The sequence below is a fragment of the Octopus bimaculoides genome, chromosome 9 (genome assembly GCF_046866305.1).
Source record: "Octopus bimaculoides isolate indiv1 chromosome 9, ASM4686630v1, whole genome shotgun sequence".
NCBI lineage: Eukaryota > Metazoa > Mollusca > Cephalopoda > Octopoda > Octopodidae > Octopus > Octopus bimaculoides.
Window position 1 is genome coordinate 2,171,557 of NC_142936.1, and position 26,099 is coordinate 2,197,655.

Genomic DNA, 26,099 nt, shown 5'->3' on the forward strand with positions numbered 1-26,099 from the left:
CATTCCCTTTCTGGGAGACTTCGTTTCGCCTAGCTTTGAAGTAGACTGTGTTTTCTATTTTTCTTTCTTTTGGAAGCGCAATACCTCTTTAAAGGGACAAAATAGCGCAGCTACAAGCGTTTAACAACACACATCTATTTATTATGTGATACTAATAATGTTTGCATTACAGAGCTGCTTCTAATAAAATAAATTTTAATTTTGCAAAACAAATATATCTTTGAAGAAATTTAATTCACTGAAGTGAACTAATTTCCTTGGCTCTCAATATGTCTCACTACATTAAACAGCAGAATCAGTGAATAATTCGCGGTTGATTTGACCCGTACATCACCACCATCACAGCGAATACTATCGTAGGGATAGTTTAGACAATTCTTTCTACTTGTAAGCAGATAGCCGGAAATTAAGGGGAGAGGGAGCAGTCAATTTTATCTATACCAGTGCTCATCTGGTACTTATTTTATAGACTCAGAAAGTATGAAAAGTAAAGTCGACCTCCGCGTTATTTGAACTCAGAACGTAATGCCGGAAAAAATGCTGCTGTTCGTTTGTGCAGCGTGCTAACGATTCTACCTGCTATAGCTAGCCTTGGCTATAGTTTTAGACAACGATGCACATATTCATATGATCTTGCTCATTATATTCTCTATGTGAAGGCGGCTTACTTTTGTCATTTATTACACCATGGTTTGCAAGGAATGGATACTTGTGAAATATAGCTTTGTTTTAATGAGTTTGTTTTCTAAAGTCTAAATTGCCGAGGAGTTCTAAACACTTCTTCTTCTTCTTCTTCTTCTTCTTCTTCTTCTTCTTCTTCTTCTTCTTCTTCTTCTTCTTCTTCTTCTTCTTCTTCTTCTTCTTCTTCTTCTTCTTCTTCTTCTTCTTCTTCTTCTTCTTCTTCTTCTTCTTCTTCTTCTTCTTCTTCTTCTTCTTCTTGAAATCAGTAAAATTATCCTGTGGTAAAAGGACACGTATGATCATTCACAGCTGAACTGATATATTGCCGGAGTCGTTCAGAATCGACCAATGATCGACAGCAAGCAAAAGCAATAAAGAAGGAAGATGTTGGCACTGGAATTAAATTACAGTCAAGATAATATATAAAACGTTTTTCTCGCTCTTCGAGAATGTGTTACACAGGAATTCCCGTTCGTAACTGCATACGAAGTTATCCAAATTTACGAAATTCTCTCGATAATATTCTCCGATACATGGCGTCTGTTGAGACGTGTTCTCATTGCGTTAGCGCTCGCTAACACAAACCACAGCTAGAAGCTAAACAAAATACAATAATCCATAGGCATGATACTTAACAGTGGTTTCCGTGTAATAAAAAGAGAAACAATCAGCTTTCAATATAGATTGGTATCGCTTGTATATTCAACACACACCACTAGGCTATTCGACATGTCTATTCGTTCATAGCAATAATGATCGCGTGACAAGAAATTTGTAGTCAGCACGATGACATTGTTCATTTCTATAACGTGGAAAGAATTTACCTTTGAGGGATTTTAAAGTGCTGTTCCTTACGTCGATTCACACAATGATGAATGAAATATATAATTCAGTTGAGTGAGCATTTGCGTAAACTGGTTGCTATGTGTTGCTTGTTGCTTGTTACAAGAGCAACATTCATCTTCACGTCTCTGCCTTGAGTGTATTTACTTCGTTTTCCTTTCTTTTCTTCTCTGTCTACATCTCTCTCTCTCTCTCTCTCTCTCTCTCTCTCTCTCTCCTTCAAAAGACACACATATCTACATGTATGTATGTATATATATATGCATATCTATATACATATATATATACACGAATATATATTACATAGACATATGTTAAGTACATATATAATATATAATGTATAATATATATATATATATATATATATATATATATATAACGTGAGAGAGTTAGGGGTTGGGGGTTCAACCCACTAAGGGATAGTATCTATCCAGTATACTGCTGGGAGGGTACCCAATTATTGCTACACTAGTGCTATACTAGGTGCAATCAATGGGAGCGGGTAAAAGTGGAGGTTTTACCCAAAATTTGTGTAACAATTAGAAAATGGAGGATAATATGCTGAACCCAACTACTTGCAGACGGTGTATCCCGCTGAATTCATTAATTTAATTCATAGCAAAAGTGACAAAAAGAGGAAGAAAAGAAAAATAAAGAAAGAACCACAGCACAGGTGTCTATGGCAGACTATGTTATTTTTCCAACATGGTTTACATATAGAAGTACAAAGTACATAAGGAATTAGAGGATGAACAGAAGTTTAATCTTACAGCTGTTTCGGCCTAGTTTTAGCAAGCCCCATTCTATCCGAATATTCCTTTCCGGAGTGATTATCGGATGACATTTTGAAATGGGGTTACATGCCCGAACCTCTAGGCCTCGTCAGAGATTCACAAAGGGTTTCATACAAATGTAGAGCAAGAGGTAAAAACAGAGGTGTGGTAGAGACAAGAAGAAAAACAACAGCAAAAATAAGATAGAAATAAAAATTAAAAATAAAATTAAAATCAAAATATAAATAAAAATAAAAATATATAATGTCTTTTTTGTCTTTGTTGCCGTACTCATTCGCTAAAGGGGTCTAATACACAGCGTTACCCGTTATGCCACTATTAACTGGCAACTTGAGGACCTTTAGCGGAGTCCACACTGTTAAAAATATTCGACTGAGGCACTTTGTTTACACCATTCTTCTTCCTTCTGTCAAATTTCGGACGCCAAACGACAGGTCATGGTCACTGCCTTCTTTCGGGCTAACAGATAAACTAATTACTCTTGGGATTTTGTAGATAACTCTCCAATACTTACCATGAATTTACGAAACTGTTTCTTTGGTTACATATATCTGATTGGCATATAAATTTTGGAACACTTTTTACATGAACGACTTCACTAATTAAAGGATGCTTGTTTATTAAAACTTGAGGTGTGCCAGCGTATTAATGTGTGTATAGGTATGAGTATATGTGTGTGTGTGGGGGATGATGTAAATCTTGATGTTCAATATATCTCTATCGATTCCAGGCAATATTCTGACAACATTTCTTCTCGTGTCTTGCATTACTGAATCGTCAATGATACTTGTCCAGTTCTATTTATTTGGGTTGGAACGTTTTTCTTTTTCTTAAACTTGCCGATAATTTCTTCAAAATTCTTGTAATGCTTTTCTTCTTTGTTGATTTTCAACTCTCATGAAAGACTTTATAATTTCCTATACACTCCAAAGTTATCTGGAAAACATGTTTCTTTTCTTCGAATTATTTAACATTTTTTTCAAACGCTGCATTATTGAAGATTTTGCTTTCACCACTTCATTGAAGTTTCCACTTTCTTAAAACTCACTCTTCTTCTCGATTTCGCATAGCTTTTAAATCAAATCTAACATATAACGCTATAATATTTTCTTCCGTTAATATCTTTTCCAATCTCTTCATTTCTATGCTAGCTGCCTTTTTCATTTAAATTCAATGATTTCCCTGCGAGTTTTTATCCAGTTACTACGAAACCCATTGCACAGAATACTTCATATTTAAAATAGCTTCACTTGTTTGCCGGGTTATTCTAATGTTTAATTAGCCTCTGCGTTTATAACCCTTATTTTGCTTTCATATTGCATTTCATCACTTTAGAATTGGCTTCACTGTTATATTTCCATAGTTCAAATGAATCTTCCTGACTTTAATTTGCAATTCCTTTCATGGTTATCTCTTTTTCTTTCTTTGTTTTCTCTTTTATTTTGGTGGGGTGGGGCTGGGGGTCACTGCCGACAATAATTCTTATTCGTTGCACCGTAATTTTTAGTATCGAACTTTCACTTCTGAGGATATTTTCGCTGCTATTGAATAGTATGGTCCTGTCTAGCCTTGCTTTGAGCGCATTCTGCCCTAATTATCGTTGAGGCTTCAGCATCTATATCTAGGCGCATATTCATTGTGTGCACTTAACATACGTAGTCCTTTGAATCCTCGATTCCAAAGCTTCTGCTATATCTTGAGACATCAGTCATTAATAAGAAGAGTCGAAATTACTGCCTACAAGATTCCACAGCTTATAGTTGGCATTTGAACTTTTCAGATCGCCCTCGTAGTTTCGATGTGAGCAACTCTACTGTTCATTAGTCAAAAGCATATTTTCACGAAACCGGTTATGTCTGACAGAGAATTAAAGAATTTCCTGAAGTTTTCGTCTGAGATGAGAAGATGGAAATAATATTTTGTTAGAAAACTAAAGGCATGAATGAAAATTAACATCTCACTTGAAAGCTCCCATGTTTTATATATTTCTGTATTGTCCAGGTAACTGGCACATTGTTAAAATGCTTCTTACTGCAGATTTTAAACAAATTTCCAAAGAATTCTATGGAAATCTTTCTATACAGTGAAACTCCAGGCAAAAAAGTTTTCACGTTGTCAAAATTGGGTTTTTTTAAATATTATTAATGTATAATTTCTTTCTAGAAACGTGAGATTTCACTGTCCTCACGGAACACAAAATAATTTGACAAATATTAATCGTGTCTTTCCTATAACCAGCTTGTACTAATTTTCTCAAGCACTATTTCGTTTTCATTTATTGAACGGATAAATATATCTAGATCACTATACGTGGTGATCTAGCTGATAGTTAATAAATTATTTTTAATTTAAAATTTATCAAAACGCGTTGTAGGATATATAAAAATCAGTCTTATAATAGACCTGTATGTGTTGATCGTTCTTAAAAAAAAAAAAAAGATGGCAAAAAAGTGCGATTGTAACCAAAAGAAAGGTGCCGAATAACTCGGATGTATTAAAATTCGGTGTTCTCATAAAAGTATTTCAAACCGATAGATTCTATTTGTCGTTCGAAACCTCTTGATCTCAATGACAGTCCTTAGAAAATTTGAAAGTAAATGTAATCGGAAACTTGAAGAGTGCTTTCAAAATTTATCATCTTTAATTTCATAAATTCAGAAATATGCACGCGATCACATTAAGCAATATTAATTAAAAAGTTATAACGCATTAATTAACCAGTTAGTTATAATGCTTTAAGAAAACATGAAAGATGCTAGAGAGAATAATGATTCGAATTGAAGAAAATTTCTTATCTTGTATCTTCATGGAGCGTTTGGTTCTACTTTGATTTACAAAGTGCAGGGATGTTATATGAAACTGATATCCGCTAATTATTAGTTGTTTGGTAAAATTATGATCCATAAGTCAAACACGCAAGGGATACTTAGCTAAATTTAATGTAATTAAAAAAACACTGTTCACATAGAAAAATGATTCAAAACGATGTAATATTCGATAATATATTTTCAAAAGTGAATCTATTACAACATCTAAGTAAATGTTATAAAATTGCAAATGATATTCTAATGAATAAATTAAAGGTTTTATCAAATTTTAAACACAACACTCGACGAATAGGATGTATTTTGTGGGAGTAGAGTAGAATAACTTGCAATATCCAGTCAAGTCGTTTGCACTCTGAGACCGTTTTTTGCGTTTCCTTCGAGCTAGGGGTCGACAAACAAGGTATTAGACCGAAACACCGAAATTGTGGATTCGTTAAGGCATCAGACGAGGTGAATTATTATTATTATTATTATTATTATTATTATTATTATTATTTTTATTATTATTATTATTATTATTATTATTATTATCATTATTATCATTATTATTATTATTATTATTATTATTATTATTATTATTATTATTATTATTATTATTATTATTATTATTATTATTATTATTATTATTATTATTATTATCATTATTATCATTATTATTATTATTATTATTATTATTATTATTATTATTATTATTATTATTATCATTATTATCATTATTATTATTATTATTATTATTATTATTATTATTATCATTATTATCATTAATATTATTATTATTATTATTATCATTATTATTATCATTATTATCATTATTATTATTATTATTATTATTATCATTATTATTATTATTATTATTATTATTATTATTATTATTATTATTATTATTATCATTATTATCATTATTATTATTATTATTATTATTATTATTATTATTATTATTATTATCATTATTATTATTATTATTATTATTATTATTATTATTATCATTATTATCATTATTATTATTATTATTATTATCATTATTATTATTATTATTATTATTATTATTATTATTATTATTATTATTATTATTATCATTATTATCATTATTATTATTATTATTATTATTATTATTATTATTATTATCATTATTATCATTATTATTATTATTATTATTATTATTATCATTATTATCATTATTATTATTATTATTATTATCATTATTATTATTATTATTATTATTATTATTATTATTATTATTATTATTATCATTATTATCATTATTATTATTATTATTATTATCATTATTATTATTATCATTATTATTATTATTATTATTATTATTATTATTATTATTATTATTATTATTATCATTATTATCATTATTATTATTATTATTATTATTATCATTATTATTATTATTATTATTATTATTATTATTATTATTATTATTATTATCATTATTATCATTATTATTATTATTATTATTATTATTATTATTATTATTATTATTATTATTATTATTCTGAAAACCCGTCCTAACTACTGCAATCAAATATCTACAGCATCCAAATATAAGAACTATTCACCCATCATATATATCAAGATTACTTTGCGTATAATACACTCAGTAACTCAATAATAAGAAAAGTTATAAAATTCAAAAGAATCAGTCGGCAAATTCCAGCAGAACCTGCACATCGATACAGATAAAGAAATCTTTTAAATCTTTTATACACCTCATTTCAAACTGCTACGCATACCAACTCATCTATGTATGCATGCATGCATGCATGTATGTATGTATGTATGTATGTATGTATGTATGTATTTACACAGACAAAACACGGGGCCTGATAGCATAGTATCGTTAGGGGTTTCCTGACAATAAATTGATTGTGATTTAATTCACACTACGTGTAAACATACATTGCGCTGATATAAGCCTGTCAGCAACGCGCGCGCACTCACTCACACAGACACACAGACACACAGACACGCGCACACGCACACAAACACATACACATATGTATGCGTATACATATATGTATATACATATATGTATATATATATATGTATATATATATATATATATATATATATATATATATATATATATATATATATATATATATATATATATATACACATACATACATACATATATATATATATATATATATATATATATGTCGCACCTCCTTCTTTTAAACGGGAAGGAAGAGCTATTTTCATCGTACTTGTGGCTATGGCGAAAGAATGTGTATGGTGGACGCGTCTGAAAGGTCTAGAGACAAAGACTTTCCTCTCTGGGCAATCTCTCATCAACTTCTTCAAGTATCATCTGAAGAGGAAGGTGAGAGTAGAAAGGGAAGTCTTGTCTAGTGAATGCTTCAAAAAAAGATGGGTGAATGTAGCAAGGATGGCACGTGTGAATGACAGAGCCACCTTGAGCATAACACTATAAAGGAGTAAAAAAATCCAGACAAAAAACAAAAAGGCAAAAGAGAGTCACTTACTGTTATAGTTTCTGCAATGACGATATTGACCAAGGTTACCGTGGTCTTTTCCGTAGGCTTTTCTTTCCACGGCTAAACCTAAACTGTCCTCCCCTCTTTTTACACGAAAACATTACTGTGATACACGATCCCTATTGATCGCTTTTTTTTCTCTCGGTCCCTTTTGATCGAACTCCCCCTTTTTTCCTTCCTACGATCCCTTTTGATCGACACCCACCCCTACTTCTTTTTTCCTGCCCCCTCCCAAAAAGAAAAGTTCTACATTGTATTCGTCCCATCTTTGTTGAGCCCTGTGTGGCTAATAAAAGAAATGTATCTATCTATCTATCTATCTATATATATATATATATATATATATGAATATACTTCTGGAAGCAACTGGTTTCATTGTTGTTTACTAATTCAACTGAATTCGCTTCGGCATTAATTCCCCAGTTACCATAGTTAACAACTGAGAGCGAATTATTAATTAGTCTAAAAATTCAAACGATAGAAACTTAATGAAATCATAGACGAAGGAAAAGAAAAAACATGATGATGGAAATGAAGTCCAGAGAGTATCAGTTCAAGAGAAGAATCTATTGAAATAAAAGATTGTTCCTTGGAAATGATGGTATCAGAAATGCAGGTGGTGGTGGTGGTGGGGGGGGGGGGGAAGATATTTAAATCTTAGTCATATCATTGTGTGTTGGAAAGCCAAATGAGTGACTTATTACTATTCCACTTCTAGGTTCAATCTCTTTAATTGGTAATCTTGAGAGAATTTTCATTCATGACCAGTAACAGGAAAGGAAGACTTCATTTCTTTGTATGACTAGAACTTACTGCCTAATTTAGGTATATTTTCACTTTTATTTTCTCTGTTATTTGCAGGAAATATTGCATAGTGCTCTACTTTTTCATCATTAATGTCATTTGAGGAAAACGGTATGTCATTTCCTACATCTATTTTTAATGTTAATTCATTCTCATATTTTATGATTTATGACAGACTGTTGCAATTATTTCCTTTTCCCCCCTCTGCAACCGTCAGAAAACTCTACAAACAAAATTATTTGAAAAGGCTTTTTGCAAGTAGAAAAGAACGTTATGGCAAGACTGGTGAATACCCATTTATATCTATTTGTACATAAAAAATATAATATAAGCATCGGATAACGTTGAGGGACTATTTTTTAAAAATGTTTCAAAAATTGACGATTTTCGTAAAATTGATGATTTAAATCACAAAGAAATTTATTACCTGCATGTTTCTTAGGTTGATAGAACGATCAGCACAATGAATTTCAGGATATGAAGAAAAAAAAGAAAAAAAAAAAGAAAAAAGAAAAAGCATGGCAATGAAAATATACTTTGTTGTGATTTATGAAATGATGGGAGATCTTCAAATTAAATGAAAAATCTTATCCGATTTAAAATGAAACAAAGATTTCAACATCAGCAAACTTATGAATTTTTTACAAACATTTTCTATAAATGTTCTGTGACTGTGTTTAAATGTTTATGTTTTCTATCTACGAACAAAATAATAATAATAATAATAATAATAATAATAAGCCCTCAAAATACATTTTACTTTATCATACGAGGCACATGACATTCGAGATAAAACGGAATTTTAAAACAGTTTTCTCTGTGACTTGAGAGGAAATAAAATTTATTTTCTCTGAAGAGAGATGCAAATTTAAGAAAAGAAGCTCATCTTATTAAAATAGATGAATGTAAAGTTAAGAAAACTTAGTCGAATTTATTTTGTCGTTACTTACGAGGAAAGGCGATATGAGTAACTAGCAAACCCTCCTACGACTGAGGTGGTGGAGTCGGTAGAATGCAGTCGCTGTACTTCCTGCATGGCGTAAGAGGCGACTAAAAGGGGCTGGAGCGAAGGAACTGGGAATCCTCTCCTAGTAAATCCATATTCCTAAAAAAAAAACAGCAAGAAAAACGGTTTTACAGAGTAAAGAAGGCATTTTATTACAAGTGATCTTACATAGAATGGAATGTTTATTTTTACAATGAAAAATATATTGCATTCGTTCGTGCCAACGCGTGCTTCAAATGATTACAACAAAAAGCAAGCTTTTGTCATTTTTCCCATTCATTAATTAATTGTATAGACATAGACATCAGTCATCGTTCGGTTACATCTCCAAATGGCGTTTGTGCTGTGTCATAATTCAGTTACAACGACTTCAATGAGATGCTGGTGTCATCGAAGTTTAGTTTGTAGTAGGCCTGCAGTATTTCGGACAGAAACAAAGCGATGACGTCATGTTGCGGGACAGATTATCGATTTCTGTGAAAAGAGAGAGCCGGGTAACCGGGGGAGAAGAAAAGCAGATATAGATATGAGGATAGTTGAATAGTTTGCACACAGTTAGTGACATCGAAGTAATAGTAGAACAAGAAGGTAAGTTTCGATGGTGGCTGTAACTATTTAGAAAACCGTTATAATCTGACGGAAACCACAGGCCATCAATGTAAACCAATGCAATAATTTTCAAACAGCATTTCATTTTGTTTCATTCCATTTCATTTTCATCAAAAACAATCAAAAATGCGGTCGATTGTCTGCAAGTTGGAAGTCCCAAATATAAGTCCTTTGCAAAGATAAATAAGGTCCAGTAGGCCATTTTAAGGGCTACATTTTTCTCAGGGACACTCAAAAGTAAACTTGAGCCATTCTATGGTGAGTCAATGAGTTAATGTTTTTGGAACAGAAAATATGTTTCTCAATGTTGTGAAGGCTAACAGTAGACAGGAATGTAAACATGGAAATTAACAAGCCATGTTTATAGAGAAATGTCTGCGGAGGCAATTAATATTATCTTCATAACCATCAGCTTCAACACCATCGACATCGTTGCCATTCTTAACCTCATTGTAGAGTAATAGTAGTAGCAGAATTATTGTTATTATTATTATTATTATTATTATTATTATTCAGTAGTTTTATTTTTATAACGTGCTTTCACTTCACTACCGAGCGCAGCTCTGTGCGCCTTGGGTATGTGCTGTGGTTTGCTGTGGTGCTCTTATGTTTACTGTATTGAAAGTGTTTTGCGTAGAATGTGTGCAGTACCCAGTAGTGCAATTTTCTGTATGTTATATATATTTGTAAGTCCTGGTGTTTTTGTTATGTATTTGTCTGAATATTTTTTTATTATACCTAAGGCACCTACTATGATAGGAATTGTTTCTGTTTTTAGATTCCACATTCGAGTTATCTCTATTTCCAGGTCTTTGTATTTTGAAAGTTTTTCCATTTCTTTTAGAGAAACGTTGTCATCTGCTGGTATTGAAACATCAATTAGAAGGCATTTTTTTCCTTCATGATCTTTGACAACTATATCTGGTCTATTTGCCTTAATTTCTCTATCTGTGTGTATTGGCATATCCCGGAGTATGGTTGCTTTCTCGTTTTCTGTGACCTTTTCTGGCGTGTGTTTATACCATCTTTTTTCTGTTGCTATTCCATAATGTTGGCATAGCTTCCAGTGTATATAGGTCCCAGCTCTGTCGTGTCTGTGAATATATTCCTTCTTAGCCAGGACTGGGCAGCCAGAGATAATATGATTTATTGTTTCTTGTCGATCTCCACATATTCTACAGTTACTTGTTATATTTCTTTTCATTATGTGTTTTTGGTAATTTCTGGTGGGGAGGCTTTGGTCTTATTATTATTATTATGATTATTATTATTATTATTATTATTATTATTATTATTATTATTATTATTATTATTATTATTATTATTATTATTATTATTATTATTATGCTCCACCTCACCACCACAACCACCACCACCGTCATTGATTTCTCTCCCTCTGTCCCGGTGCTCTCTTGTTAAATTCAACAGAAATAGATCACCATGGCAGTAATCCATGTTACAATTCCTTCTACATCTTGAATTTTATTCTTTAACAATCTAAATTTTCGAACATTGATTAAATGAGTTGGACGAATATAACGTGCTACGGAAAATGATTTTCTGCTGTCTGAAGTCAAATGTCTGATGCAATGTTGAAGAATAAAACAGGAAATAACTTCTGCGTAGATGTTTCATTTGTGTGCCATTTGTGCTCGCAAATAGATTATTGCATGGAAGTTAAAACGGAGAGAATAAGAAAGGTAATATATAGGTATTTATTCTGATGGAAACATAAATGGTTTCTCGTTCAGTTTAAACAGATTGCTTGTTGAAGACGTTTGTTAAAGACACATCAAAATGTGTGTGGCAACAGATGCTTCAATCTTGTAAGTTGACTATGTTAATTTTGCATAGGAAATTGTAGCAGAAGATTGTGGTATTTTATCGAGTTGACTATCAAAAAGTTTCAAATGCCAAGCGTGAGAATTTCCTTGGATTTGACTTGATGGACAAATGTTTTCTTATGTTTGCTAATAAAACCTAAAAGAAAACAACGAAACACAAAACGTATATTTGCTGCATGAAAGCCTGAAGCAAATTCAATGATAATTGTCATATACAAAGAGACTTGGATAGCGCAAATGCTCAATCGACTTGCAGACAAACAGAAAATATATCATTTAGCTATGCACAAAATGCAAGCGATGAAACTGCATTACGTGTTAGCTAGAGTATAAGTGAGTTTGTGTGTTGCGTATGCGAAAATGCAATTGAATCTGCGCGTTACATACTCGAAATTCAAGTGAGGTTTACATGCATTACAAGTGTGTACAAATTTCAGATGAGTCTGCATGGCAGATACGATGTATGCTTTGGCTCAATAGTCTTATAGCTGGTTTCATTCATAAGAATACGGTCGTCTTCAAGAACCGCGTTGAGAAGTTTAGTCGATCGTATCCATCTTGCTGCAGTTTTGACGTCTTGCGTCTCCTTTTATCGATTTCTTTTTAACAGACTAATAGCTTGGCGGACATAAACAAACAGTACTGCTTCTGTAAGTGGTGCCAACGAAACAATCAGACACGGAAACACGTAGAAACACACACCTAATACAGGCATACAATTATGAATATATATATATATATATATATATATATATATATATATATATACATATCCGTGTTCTTTTGTCTTTCATGTACCACCGAAAAGTACACTTCCTCTGTTATTCTGCAATCAGAAGTAAAAGTTCTGAAACAGCAAACGAACAGCATTTTCCTAAAGGTTGTGAAAACAGAATAAAAGTGAACAAAAATGTTTAGAATGGAAATTAACAAGTTGTGAATGGGTGATAATGATTGCAAAAGCAATTAAAATTGTCTGCATCGCTGTCAGCGTATTCTCCAATTTCCCCTCCGCCCCCTCCGCCCCCTCCGCCCCCTCCGCCCCCGCCCCCTCCGCACCCGCCATTTCCTTTCCATTTCCGTATTATCATTCCAAATCCCATTATGATTATCATTACCATTACCATCACCCAATCATGGTCCTCTTTGCCGCCGCCGCTACCACAGCCGTCATTGTCATCGTCATTGTTATCATCGTAGCCATCACCATCTTCATCGTCGTCGTCGTCATCATCATGATCATCATCATCATCCTCATCATCATCAACTTCGTTCGTTTCATTTCCCTCCTCGGCCCTGTTTTTATCGTGGTAAGTTCAATACAAATATGTTCCTGCAAATGGTATAACAAAGCGCATTACTTTATGAGGACGAATCACGTAATACGCACGCACACGCACCCCCCACACACAAAGAGACAAGCATCCGCTCAACCTTGGACATCATTTTAACGCTTACAAATGTTTTAGTTGATAGTTTTCCCAGAAACAGAATCAAATTAAAAAAAAAACAAGTATATGACGTCTTAAATATTTTTTGGGTTATTGTATAAAGTGAAGAGACGCAGGTTCTTCCCTGGAAGATCAAATGTTTATATCAGTAAATTTACTTACATTATTCCCGCGCCAAACTGCGGTTCACTTATCGCACACTCAGTACATCGCGGATTTTTGGTGCTAATATATGTAAATTTATATCGCGGTCTCCTCAGTATATCCGGGTTTCTGCGGCCGATAGGTATTTATATTTTTTAGATAATAATTATTTCTGTGAGAAGTTTTGGAACGATAGTCGAGGGATTGCTGTGTTCCAAAACATCATTCACAGCGACTGAAATACGTTTCACTAGATATATATACTATATTTAAAAGATGAGGAATTATGTACATTATTTACGTTTGACGGATATTTGTCCTCATCTTGTTTGTTAACTCAACGTTTTGGCTGATATACTCTCCAGCCTTCATGAGGTGTCTTGGGGAAATTTCGAATCTGGGTTCTCATTCCTAACGTATTTTTCGATGTTATTATTATTATTATTCGAACTCGAAATCTTGGGATTAGTATCCTACGCTCTCAACCACTACACCATATGACCGTGGGCAATTATGGAGTGAATTTTAGAGCTAAAAAATCTAATATTTTCCTATCCTTCCTTAATACCGGTTCCCATATGCTATTCATATCTGCATTCAGTCTGCTTAGGAGGTTGTTGTGTCCTAGCATATGTGCCACTTCTTTTAGTTTTCGCATTTTTCAGTGGTGTTCTCTGTCTATTATTTTAACTTCATCCCATAGGGGGAGATGGTCTCAATTTTTCCATACATGACCAGCTATACCCGATTTATCAATATCTCCCCGTGTCACAGCTTTGCGATGTTCCTCAACCCTTATTTTGAGGGGGCGACATGTTTCGCCCTTGTATAACCTACCACAGCTGCATGGGATGGAGTACACGCAATCTTTGGTCATATTCTCTTCTATTGGTGGTTTTACTCAAATGAAATATTTGCGAAGTGTAGTATTACTTTTGAACACTGTCCTGATGTCATATGGGACGCATATCATTTGTATCTTTTCGGAGAGGCCTTTCCCATAGGGTAGAGAGAGAGGATGCAACCAATAAACTATCCACAGTCTATCTACCCTATGTGATAGGCCTCTCCGAAAAGATACAAAAGATATGCCGCCCATATGACGTCTATCTATCTATCTATCTATCTATCTATCTATCTATCTATCTATCTATCTATCTATCTACCTACCTATCTATCTATCTATCTATCTATCTATCTATCTATCTATCTATCTATCTATCTATCTATCTATCTATCTATCCCAGTGTTAACCTGAGGAGAAAAGTTTGTTAAGTAGACTAAATCATTTGTACATAGTTCTTATCAAGACCGTAATCCGTAGGAATGTTGTACTTACAATTGATTTGTGCTATTTATGTAAGAAAGATAATTCCCCACTGAATTTGGCAATAGAGTTTTATAAATTTTACGAAAATAGCTTGTTTAAACAGCATATTCATTAAAAAGCTTATAGTGTTTCTGATTTGGTGGAATATAGACAGATATAAATTTAAAATGTTTCTAGCAATATAGCAACGGACATATCAGTAAAACGAGCCGGAAACCATAGAATGCTTCGTGACTTATTGTTCTTTTTAAAGACATAATCCATCTCGTGGATAATGTGTTTGTGTAAGTGAAGTAGCGTAACCTAGTGGTTAGGGTGCTGCGGTTATGATAGTAAGATCGTTGCTTCGATTCCTGGACAGAGAGGTGCGTGGTATTCGTGAGAAAAAACAAACAAACAAACACTTCATTTCACGTTGCTCCAGTCGTGCTCACCTGTAAATAGGTAAGCTTGTGATGGACTGGAATATCGTTTATGAGGCATGGTGTGATCTCGGTCACTTGGTATCCATGGACACTGGGGCAACCCAGCCCTATGAATCCTATGACTTGAGACAGTAACTCCTACGGGTTGTTGCCGATATTGAAGGTGGTGATGATGATGATGATGATGATGATGATGATGATGATGATGAGGATGATGAGGATGATGATGATGATGATGATGATGATGATGAGGAGGATGATGATGATGATGATGACGATGATGATGACGACGATGATGATGATGATGTTAATGATGATAATGGTGATGATGATAAGACTGCTATCACGTAGCGCTTCATTATGATGGTGGGAGGTAACACAATGAATAATGTCTCCTTCGAATGCAACGAAGAGACACATTTACTACCATTACCTTTTACCTTTAATTGTTTTAGTCATTAGAGTGCGGCCGTGCTAGGGCACAGCCTTGCATTTGTTTTAGTTGAATAAATCGACTTCATTTTCTTTTAAAGCCTCGTATTTATTGTCTTCTTGCCGAACCACCAGGGGGACGTAAACACACCAGCAACGGCTGTCAAACGGTGGGGGACAAACACAGATATAAATACGGATAAAGACACCCCCGCCACATATACAAACACACAAGCGCAAACACACACACACACACACACACACATAATCATATATATATATGATTATGTATATATATATATTTATGTATGTATGTATGTGTATATATATATGTATATATATATATATATATATATATATATATATATATATATATATATATATATATATATATATATATATATATATAAATATATATATATATATATATATATATATATATATATATACGTATGGTTATATGTTTATATATACGAGTGAGTGGAGAAATAAAAGAAAGGTACTCAACCGATTTGTTGGGAGTTACATATATGGATCCAAACAGTCTGATTCAAATTCCTTAGTACTCTTGAGTTTCATGCGTGGTGCTAGTCGTCAGCCATTGAATTCAAATTCAAAATGGCTGATGACTAGCATCAAGCTTGAAACTCAATTAACTAACGAATTTGAACCAAACTTCTTTGATCCATATGTATGTGTATATATATATATATATATATATATATATATATATATATATATATACTTTTTTCGGTTTCCATGTATCCAGAAACAAGAATTTGGTCGGCTTGAGGCTATAGTGAAAGATACTTACCCAGTCTTTCATGCAGTGTAACTGAACTCGGAAGCATGTGAAAGCCAAACCACCCAGCCACCCTTACGCTTGATATTGGTTACTAGATTTCTAAAAATTCAATTTTAGGACGATTTCTTATTCCTGTTTTGACAGTTTTTCATTAGGTCCGCCATTAACTAGAAATTAACATCAAATGAGTTTTAGCACCACGATTCTAACAACTAATTTTTTTAAATAAATCTATATTCAGTATATTTCGTTATCGGTATATCTTACGTAAAATCTTTTCAAAATCAAAAGCTTTCGTGAAGAAGTTACAAGGAATTTTTACATAAATTAGTTTTAACAATTGCATATAGTTCAGCATTATCAGAACAGGTGAAGACACTAAACGATTCATTTGTGGTCTGTTAAACCTAGAATGAGCAATCAAAGAATAGAAGGTTCCCTTTACGTGCATAATAAACCCGCTAATAGATTTCCCTATATAGGACGAAATTACTAACGGAGAATAAGATTAAAGGACTTCGCTTTAGTTATGGGCGAATAAATTTCAATTACAACAAATTATGTAAATTTGTTGTCCCAGTTTTCGTTGATGCTGATAAATGACTGTAATACAGAAACTCTAGTATTCCATAATAAAAGAGAAATGTCTTTTATCATTGTAAAGATGATAAATATTCTTGCTAGGAAGACCTAAATGACTTTTATAAGGATTAATTAAACTATAATTGGAGTTACTGATGAAACAGTCTTTATGCTTTGCGTAAGGTGAGTTATTGTGCAAGATTTTAGGCTAATAACCTAACTCTGGTTGCGAAGCTTATAGAATAGCAGGTGTTATTCTAAGTTGTGCTTGAAAGTGTACGTGTGCTGTTAAACATTAAACTGCGGAATGGGTTTTTGTTTAGTGTTTGACGAAGCTTTGCATATATACATATATATGTGTGTGTGTGTGTGTGTGTGTGTGTGTGTGTGTGTGTGTGTGTTGGAAAGGTTAAACGAAAGCGCTCACACACTAGAAAAATTTATTCTTCCCCCAAAAAGCTTAGTAACATCTTCATTAGAGATTTTATAACATTTTAAAAACTAAATAATTTTTCTTTAAAACACCTTTACATTTCAAGTACTGTATTAAGTAACTCTCACAGACTTTCAGATATATATATACATATATATATATATATATATATATATATATATATATATATATATATATATATATATATACAAACACACACACCTATGTATATATATGCATGTATGTATATACACGTGTGTGTGTGTGTTGTAGTGCACCTAAGCACTGTATACAATTTCTTTCATATATATAGATATATATAATTATTCAGTTTATTTCAGGATTCCCTGCCAATAGAGAAAGAACTGGTTTCTAACCTAGATCCAAGGATCCTTCATTGGAATTTCAGCATCAACAACAGAGTATTTTTGTTTGCATGTATGAATGTATGTATGTATGCATGCATGCATATATGTATACGCAGATCTATATATTTTATGTATGCATTCTCATGCATATAGTTGCATATCTAGACATACTCATATATATTTAAATGATAAACTTCTGCAAAGTTTTACAGATTTTTACAGTTCCAGTGATGGATTGGACTTGTAGTCTTAGAATTAGCTTTCTCCTTTCTGGTTTTGAGAAGCCTAATTTCTCAAGATTGGTATTTAGGCAGTGTGCTACATATCCCAGGGCCCCAATAATTACAGGTATAAACCTGAACTTGCAATCTGGATAGAGTAACTGCAGATTTCTCAATAGTTCAGCATAGGTGTTCACTTTTTCACTGATGTATGTATGTATGTATGTATGTATGTATGTATGTATGTATGTATGTGTGTATGCGTGTATATATGTGTATGTTTGTGTGTATGTTTGTAAGTATGCATGGATGTATGTATATATGTCTGTATGTCTGTATGTCTGTATGCGTGTATGCGTGTGTATGTATGTGTATGTATGATGTATGTATGCGTGTATGTGTGTACGCATATGTTTGTATGTACACGTTTATATGTATGTGTATGAGTATACGTATGTATGTGTGTTTGTATGTGTGTATATATGCATGTATCAATGTATGCATGTATGTGTGTATGTATATATGCATGTGTGTACGTATCTACGTACGTATGTATGTGTGTGCTTGCATGTATGTATTTTTGATGTATAAATGTATGTATGGACATATCCATATGCACTTGCATGTATGTGTGTATTAATGTATGTATGTATGTATGTATGAGCATACGTGTATATGTCTGTGTGTGTATATGTGTATGTATGTAAGTGTGTGTGTGTGTTTTCAAATATGTACGTACGAAGTAAGTATTCCGTGTGTGTATTCTTTCTGTCGATCTCTAACGAACTTAATTATTGAACAGACACCCCGCAGCAGGTCTAATACTTTGGATGGCCATGACATTAAATATATATCCCGCGTCTTGTATTTATTTTCATCTTTTCTTATTTTTCTCCCTCAGATACATCTTTCCAGCATCGTTATGTTCGCTTCTGTATTTTGTGTCCTGTGTTTGGTTATTCGAGCTAAGGAGCTGCAGGAACATCTTTCGGGTGACCTTCAACTAACTGAGAACCGATCTGAAGCTTTTTTCTTTGTTTGTTTGTTTTTCTCTTAATGCATGTGTGTACGATGATTTATGCGTTTGTATATTTGAGATGTGGACAGTGATTTTGTAGGTTACATCAAGTATGTGTGAGTGTGTGTATGTGTGAATGTGTGTGTATGCGTGCGCGTGTGTGTGATATTACACACACGCACATATACATATAATATTTATATGCATATATATATATATATATATATATATATATATATCAAATATGTGTGTATAGTATATAACATATATTTGTAAACATGTGTCGTTGCATATGTATGTGTGTGTATATATATATATATATATATATATATATATATATATATATATATATATATATATATATATTATTTATATATGTATACATATATATGTGTGTGTGTGTGTGTATAACTGTGTGTTTGTGTTTATATGTATGTGTGTATGCGTGAGTGTATGGGGGAGATGGGGAAGAGAAGAAAGAGAGGAGGTAAAGAGACCAAACGTGGAGGGTGAGTGAGTGGCGAGAGGAGAGCGTGCAGTATGATAAATGGGGTTTATGTCTGTGTATATGTTGTGTGATTGTATGTGTGTCTCTCTGTTGGCGTGCTTATGTGTTTGTGAATGCGCCGGCAGCAGCGCATTCTGCCGGCTGTTAAAGGAGGCATAGGGAAACTGTGAGCGACGATGAAGAATCAGCGATAACAGGTATACAGTAGCAGCGGCGGCGGCGGTGGCGGTGGTGGTACCTGGAAGAGATGCGGCGGCGGCGGTTGCGCTGCCACGGCGACGGCTACGGTAAGCTACTGAAAAAACTGCATGAGACATTAACCATGGCCGTGCAGAAAAAAACATCATACTAGTTTCTCTTCTATGTTTTAGAGCCGACAAGATATCATGAGTAACCCAAAAAATTATAATAAAATTAAATGGTCTATGTTACACAGAACTGATTATAGAAAAAAAAAAACGAATTAATAATTAAAGTACACATAAAAGTATAATTGGAAACACTCACCTGAAGACAATCAGGAAACCCCACACAAGCTAGATTATTCGGTTGAACTCTAGGCACAAAGCCGAAAATTTTGGGGGCGGGAGCCAGTCGATTCGATCGACCCAGGACGCAACTGGTACTGAACCTATCAACTTCGAAAGAATGAAAGGCAAGGTCGACCGCAGCGGAATTCAAACTCAGAACGTAAAGACAGACGAAATATCGCCAAGCATTTCGCCCGACGTGCTAACGTTTCCGCAAGCTCGCCGCCGCCTGACCCATGCTAGATTATCAAAACTATGAAACACTAGTAGCCACAGTCATTAGTATTCTGTGGCCTACGTGCGTATGCTGAGGATTGATGCATTGACACGATTTCGACACTCTCACTCCATTTTCAGACGATTCCCTGGAAGAGCGGACCACTCTCTCTTCGATCGCTTCTTTCCTAATTAGAAGTTTGGTTAATGAAAACGTAGCCGAAGAGGAATGTGTTTGTTCCCAGTTCTTTGCTTTCACACAAGCCTCTATATTATAACTGCGCTACAGAGGATACCTGCTGGTATTTCTCGCTTAAAGAAGGCGATGAATTTAGTCGATAGCTGATTTTGCATACAAAAGACGCCACGATAATGTGGCAAGAATGATTCCTTGGGAATTCTGTGGAAATCACGGCCTACAAAGAGCAAAGACATGGTATGAGCAAACCCCAGAAGTCACCGAAAATGAAGATGGCAAAATCCTGTGGGATGCAACGATTTAGTGCGATCACCTGACCAGACACCGGAAACCGGACATCGTTGTGGTGACTAAGAAGGAATAATCGGAATAACAGGATCAAAGCGGAAGAAGAAAGACTGAACAACCACGACGGTTTGAAGTAGGAAATACGAAGGTTGTGGCCAATGAAGAGAGTGGACGTGATCCCAATAGTGATTGGTGCACTTGCGGGCATCAGCACTCAATTACCGACATGGCTGAAAAAGATTGGTACAAATGTGAAGGTTGAACACCTACAAAATTCGGCATTGCTTGGAACTGGAAGAAATCTTTGTAGGGTTCTTGAAGCATGATCAGTAAACAAGTGTCATCTTAGTCTGCTGGCTGTGGACAGCTGACACTTTCCATCATACCCAGCAAAATAAGCTGAGAGTTTTCATCGAATAATAACGATAATGGTTTGGGGGTTGGGGTTAAGCAATTTCGTAGTAGGGGTTAAACGATTACATCGGCCACAGTATTCAACTGGTGCCTATTTCATCACTCCCGAAGGGATGAATGCAAAGTCAACCTCAGTTGAATTTGAACTCAGAGCGTAAAAAACGGAAGAAATGCCGTTAAGCATTTTATCCAGTGTGCTAGCGATTCTGCCATGCTGGTCAAGCTTGGAATGTCGTTTGCTGTCTTTGATGAGTGATGTGTAACTGGAACTAAACACACACACACACACAGATTCGATGTAAAATCATCAACAGAAAGGGAAACACTTTCTCCCTGCTGCTGCTGCTACTACTACTACTACTACTACTACTACTACTACTACTACTACTACTACTACTACTACTACTACTACTACTGTAATAGCAAGAATCAAAGTAGCTATAAACAAAGTAGAATGGCATCGTCAGCACCATCGCCACCATGACTGCCGCTACCACCACCACTACCACCGCCACCACCACCATCATCACCACCAACAACAACACTATCAATATCTGCCATACGATCACTATCATTATTACTGTCATCAATATACCATCGCGCTCTGAAAACCACCACCACCACTACCACCACCACCACCATCGATACAACTAGAATTATGTACCATTAAAATTTCACCACCATCTCCTCTTCCTTCTCCTCCTCCTGCATCATCATCATCATCATCATCATCATCATCATCATCATCAGTATCAAGTTGACAACGATAGGGTTAAAACTGCAACAGCGACAACAACAACAGTTTTTAGATCGATTATTATCAAATGCAGTAACAGCATTTCTTACAGCATCGCACCAACAGCATCATCATCGTCGTCACTGCTATCATCATCATCATCATCATCATCATCATCATCATCATCATGTTCATGATCGTAATCATCATCATCATCATCACCATCGTCATCGTCAGCAACAACATTGACCGTATCGACACTGTACTCTTATCAACGACAATTATATCATCATCAAACCGTTTACTCGTGCCAGTACTCTTTTTTTAGAGTACTGGCACGAGTAAAGAGAGTATACCGCTACCACCGCCGCCATCACCGACAGCAGCAACATCAACAAAACTACTACCACTAACAACAAAAATAGCATCACCACCAGCCCCACCACCACCACCACCACCAACAACAACAACAACAAAAGCAATAACAAAAATAAAATCAGCAACAACAACAACAGCAGTACAATTGTACAACATCACCGCCGCCGCCACAACTTTCATCGACAACAACAACAACGATAAAAACAATCCTCACTGTTTGTTGGAGCGAACATTAACAAGTTTGCAACAATAAAATGTTACATTTCGTGCTCCCACTTTCGCTCACAACAAACAACAACAACAACAACAACAACTACAACAATCAGCAGTTACCATTTATGGTTTTATCTTTTACTTGTTTCAGTCATTAGACTGCGGCCATGCTGGGGCACCACCTTAAAGAATTTTTTGTCGAATGAATCGACGCCGGTACTTATTGTTTACAAGCCTGTTACTTACTCTATCGGTTTCTCTGTTGCCGATTAGCGGAGTTACGGGGACGTAAACACACCAGCACCGGCTGTCAAGCAGTGGTGGGGGACAAACACCGACACAAAGACACACACACAAACACAAACACATATAAATGACAGGCTCCTTTCAGTTTCCGTCAACCAAATCCACTCACTCTTCTCGGGGCTATAGTGGAAGATACTTGCCGAAGGTGTCACGCAGTGGGACTGAACCCGGAACCATGTGGTTTGGAAGCAAACTAATTCCCGGACGGCCACCCTTGCGCCTGTCATAACATTAACTTTACAACGTTAGCGCGTTACAACTTTGCGCTAACGTTACAACGTTGTAATGCGCTAACGTTAGAACGCCACGACGTTAGAACGCTACGACGTTAGAACGCCGGCGACGTCACTCCTGCCGTCATCAGTTTCATTGATAAAGAGCAAGTAACAACAGAGTTTGTGTTAAATACATTATTAATACCAGCGCTATTGAAAACGTTACGGCAACGGCACCACTTCATCCGTGGCTGCCACTTTTACTGACAACAACAGCAACTGCACAACACCAAATCACAAAAATTAACAACAACAGCAACAACAACAACAGCAACAACAACAACAACAACAACATCAACAACAACAACAGTAATAACTAACTAATAACGGCAACATCAGTAACAGCAACATCATCGCTAAGAATTGAAACAATAACAACAAGAATAATAATAGTAATAACGAAAATAATAAAAAAGAATAACAATAATAGTAACATCAGTGGCCACAGCGTTACAACGTTACAACAACAACAACAATGATAATAATAATAATAACAAGAAGAACAACAAACTACACCAAGGATCGCACCCTGTTTCGCTGACCGCTGAAACAACAACAGCAACAAATCCCGCGTCACCACCACCACCACCACCACCACCACCGAATCACCATTAATATTAGCACCACCATCGCCACTGCCACCTATACAGATACTAAGAACTCCATTATTTCAAGAAGTCACCACTGCTAACACCATCCCCACCATCTTCATCATCATCATCATCATCATAACCACCACCACCACCACCACCACCGCCATCGACATCGGCGTCTATAACTTCGTATAAACAGGGGAACTTGCACGTGGTCGCTCCACACGCTAGAAATAGCAGTCAAATGTCTATCAAATCTCACCCTGCCGTTTTCAATTTAGAATGAGCATAGATTACGCAGTCCTACTTATTACATATAAATGGAAGATATGATGGTCATGGCTGGAATGTCTTCCACCATAGGTCTACTGGATCGAGACTGACCTGGGGCTAAACAACAACAACATACACCAAAAACAACAACAAAAATAATCTCGCCACCGCTATCGCCTCTCTGAGCATCACCACCACCTCCACCATAACAAGCACAACAACGAGCAACACCACCACCATCACCACTACCAGCCCCACCACAACCACCACCACCAACAACAACAACAACACTACAACCATCACCACGATAACCACCGCTGATATACCATCGTCACCACTATCACGAACATCATCATTATCCGCACCGCCTGCATCAGTTACATCGCAACATCCAACACCACCGCCGCCGCCGCCGAAACCACCACCACCGCCACCACCACCACCACCACAACCACCACCACCACCACCACCACCACCACCACCACCACCACCACCACCACCAGCAGCAGCGCAGTTATCTACAGCTCCAAGCAGAACGCTTGTGAAAACATCCAACACACAGTTGTCCCACATAAACGAAACAAGTTCCCATGTCACAACACTTGTGTGGACTTTGCCGTCTTCTCAGTAATATAAACACAAATACAGACACACACGCACACACACACACACACACACACGTACAGCATGTAAGCGTAAGCACAAATATGCCTAAATGTAAACAAACTTAGACACCCGCATGTTTAGAGCAAAACCTGCCAATAGACAGAACGGACACCCACACACATGTATATGAATGCATGAAGGCATAGGTACACAATTTTGTACAATTGAATATATTCTCGTTTATACTATACACATCCCGTACACATTCGCCTTGTAACGAACTCGTAAGCGAAACAGCGGAGAGACAAAGGAATTCGCCGATACGGATAGACAAAACACCAGTAAAACCCACTTTACAAGAAACATCGCACTTTTCTTTACGAGCGAAAACATTCACACACAAAACTTCACGCTTACAAAAACAAACAAAAATCAGTTCAAACACACACACACACACACACACACACACACACACACACACACACACACACACACACACACACACACACACGTAGACACAAATAATCAAAGGTACATATATATATACAAAGATACATACATAGGCTCGAAACGTTAAAAAACTTTCATTTTTTTCCCGAGCGTCAAACGACTACACTTGCTTGTTTTTCATACCTATAAATTTCAACAATATATATATATATATATATATATATATATATATATATATATATATATATATATATATATATGCATGTATGTATGTATGTATCCATGTATGTATATTGTTAAACGAAGATTAACCAGATAAACTAATAAACATGATAGATGTAAAGCAACTTACGGGCATTCTCATAAATAAAATAAGACATCCCTGTTAATAAAACGTCGCCGAGTCAAACACATTCGCTGGTGTATAGGCAACATATATATACATACAGATATATATATATATATAAGCATAGACGAACACATGCCGATGTTTGATAATATAAAGTTCATGTATATTTAAATATACAAGTAGATATGTAGGCACTCGCATATACGCAACATTCAGTATTGCGGTATCTATCTTGCTTCTTTTAGTAAACTTACATGTGTAATTTATACGAATGGATACTTAGATTGCGAACCATGAATACACACATTAAGTAAAATAACGTGAACAAAGACACACAAACACACAAGCATATACAGATATCTATACACACAGGCGCGCGCTTGTATCTAATGTTTGTTTGTGTATGTGTGTGTATGTGTGTACAGTAGTTATATAACTATACAGCTTCGAAACAACGTAACTTCCATTCAAACTGTGTCTGTGTGTATACGCAGAAATCTGATACAAACACGTGAAGTAGTGAACATAAATTCTGTAACACACAGTAATATATATATATATATATATATATATATAAAATATATATATATATATATATATATATATATATATATATATATATATACATGTATATATC

General features: G+C 34.9%; 1 protein-coding gene across 1 annotated transcript in view; it reads right to left on the reverse strand.

The window, feature by feature from the left end:
* The window catches only part of LOC106872565 (nucleolar protein 10), a 328,579-nt gene extending 302,708 nt beyond the window's left edge, over positions 1 to 25,871 (reverse strand). Inside the window, exons 1-2 of the mRNA XM_014919596.3 lie at positions 25,466 to 25,871; positions 9,407 to 9,565 (exon numbers count right to left, since the gene is read on the reverse strand). The gene's annotated coding sequence lies outside the window, so the exon portion shown is untranslated. The remainder of the gene's footprint in view (positions 1 to 9,406; positions 9,566 to 25,465) is intronic.
* Between the last annotated feature and the right edge of the window lie 228 nt (positions 25,872 to 26,099).